The sequence below is a fragment of the Trachemys scripta genome, chromosome 22 (genome assembly GCF_013100865.1).
Source record: "Trachemys scripta elegans isolate TJP31775 chromosome 22, CAS_Tse_1.0, whole genome shotgun sequence".
NCBI classification, from domain to species: Eukaryota; Metazoa; Chordata; order Testudines; family Emydidae; genus Trachemys; species Trachemys scripta.
In genome coordinates, this window is record NC_048319.1 from 13348427 (window position 1) to 13351297 (window position 2871).

Here is a 2871-nt window from a genome sequence, read left to right on the forward strand (position 1 = left end):
CCCACCCCCTGTCCCGATTTTTCACACTTGCTGTCTGGTCACCTGGTGTGCACATGTGTGGATCCCAGCTGCTCCCTGCCCCCCTCATTGAAGCAGGTGTGCAGGGTTACTGCCCTGGGAACTGCAGGGCACCAGTGGACATGGGGCTGGCTGGAGGCAGGGCAGGGGCTGATTGGAGGTAGGGTCTGGCTGCAGGCAGGGCAAGGAGTGTGGGGCTGGCTGGAGACAGGGGTGTGTGGGGTGGGCTGGCTGGCTTCAGGCAGGGCCGCAGGGGTTGGCAGGGCTGGAGACAGAGGAGTGCAGGACTGGCTGGCTTCAGGCATGGGGGTGCGGCAGGGGTTGGCTGCAGGCAGGGCAGCGGGTGCGGGGCGGGCTGCAGGCAGGGGCGGGCAGGGCTGGCTGGAGACAGGGGCTGCTGCGGGCAGGGCAGGGGGTGCGGGGCCGGTGCGGGCAGGGGGTGCAGCAGAGGCAGCTGGAGCCCCGGCCCTTTAAATAGCCCCCAGAGCCCCCGCTATACCAGGGCTTTGGGGGCTATTTAAAGGGCCTGGGGCTCCCCTGCTTCCACCGCCCCGGCCCTTTCAATAGCTGTGGGAGCCCTGGGGAAGCGGCGGGGCTCCAGCGGCTATTTAAAGGGCCAGGGTGGTAGAAGCAAGGGGAGCCCCGGACTTTTTAAATAGCCCCCAGAGCCCCGCAGCCCTACCCCAGGGCTCCAGCAGTGGGGCTCTGGTGGCAGTTTAAAGGGCCTGGGGCTCCAGCCCATGCTGGGAGCCCCAGGCCCTTTAAATTGCCCCCTGGGGAAGCCGGGCCACCCCGGTACGGCGCACTGGCTCTTGCCAGTATGCTGTGCCGGGGCTTGGGCGCGGGGCCCTCTTAGGTGCGGGGCCCGATTCAGGGGAATTGGTTGAATTGGCCTAAAGCCGGCCCTGCTGGAGCGAACGCCAGAGCTTCCTGCACCTGGCTCTCCTGCAGCACTAGCCACACGCTCTCCTGGAGCCAGCACCGCTACACCAGCGCCTTCTCGCCCCCCAGCTAAGGGGCTGGCTTAGCCCTCAGCTCCACAGAGACCAGAGTAACTGGGAACTGTGTCACCAGCACGCCTGCTCCATACCCCACAGCACCCCTTGCTGAGAGAGGCTGGGTGCTCCCCCCAGGCAGCGCTTCTGCTCCATACCCCACAGCACCCCCTGCTGGGACAGGAGTAGTTGGGAGCTCCCCCACAGCCAGTGCTCCGGCACTATTCAGAGCTGTGGCCCTAGCAAAAGAGAGGCCAGGTCTGGCAGAGCTGTAACTTCATGTCAAGGGCTCATCGCTGAACGCTTTCCCCTTTCCCTTGGGTATCACAAGCCCAGCCCCTTTGAGTCCTGAATGGGTGGGGAGAGGGGAGCATGCAGAACTGTCAAAAGTGTTCTGACCTGCACAGCCCAAGCAGAAGCCCTGGTTCTTGGGGCGGGGCCTGTCCTGCCCGCTACCTCGTGGCTAGTCGCTGTTGGGTTTAATGGCCAGGAACACGGAAATATGTTACACCAAACATTGAAGAGAAAGAAATATTTTTCATCGGGGGGGGAAGAGGGTCGAAATTTTCCATGAAATGATTGTTATTTTTTTCCCCAACAGGGAGAAAGTAAAACACTGAGAAAAAAGTGTGTGTGGGTGTGTGTGTGGGGGTGTCCCATCAGAACAAAACATTGCTGCTTTTGGGGTTTTGTTTTTTTCCTAAATAGTTTCAACAATATTCATCAAAAATAGAAAAATTTCAACCAAAATTTAAAAAATGTGCTCTGCCCTTAGGAGCCTAAACCTCATTGAAAGTCAATGGGATTTAAGCACCTAAGTCATTTCTGAAAGTGGAATTTAGGCTTCGAAGTCACTGGAACTTTTGAAATTTTAACCGTACTTTTTCTGGGCCACTGTTCCCCCCGGACAACAACCTTGCCCTACCTCCCAGGGGGTTGGGGGGATAAATACATTAAGGCTTGTGAGGTGCTCGGATATTGTCAGATTAGGTCGGTACTAATATTAGTTAGAAGCCACAACCACTTCCCTGCTCCAGTAAACACACATGTACAAGTCACCCAGGCCTGCCCACAGCGAGGGAAGACACAGATTCCCACAAAATACTAAAGCTGGTTGCATTCTTTTTTTTTTTTCTCAAAAAATAATGGGTGTGTGAAGAGAGCAGTTGTTTTCACGGAAAATTTCCTCTGGTGGAAAATTTTAATTTTTCAAAGAAATTTGTAAACAAAAATTTTGTCAAAAATATTTTTTTATTTTTCAAAAATTCTCATTTTGAAATTGTGGGGGTAGGGGAAATTCTCACATTCTCTTACCACTCACCTGCCCTTTTTTCCACTGGAAAAGGTTTCTCCACTTTCACTTTTTTACTGTCTTTCCACCTTTTTCCAGTGGAAAAAAGGGCGGGGGGGAATTAAAAAAAATAATAAGAGAAAGTGGAATTTTCCCAACAAAATTAAAAGCTTGGAAAAGAGATGGCTAAGGGGAGATATGATTGAGGTCTATAAAATCATTACTGGTGTAGAGAAAGTAGATAAGGATGTGTTGTTTACTACTTCTCGTAACACAAGAACTAGGGGTCACCAAATGAAATTAACAGGCAGTAGGTTTAAAACAAATATAAGGAAGTATTTCTTCACACAGCGCACAGTCAACCTGTGGAACTCCTTGCCAGAGGATGTTGTGAAGGCCAAGACCATAACAATGTTCAAAAAAGAACTAGATACATTCATGGAGGATAGGTCCATCAATTGCTATTAGCCAGGATGGGCAGGAATGGTGTCCCTAGCCTCTGTCTGCCAGAAGCTGGGAATGAGCGACAGGGAATTACTTCCTGATTCCCTGTTCTGTTCATTCCCT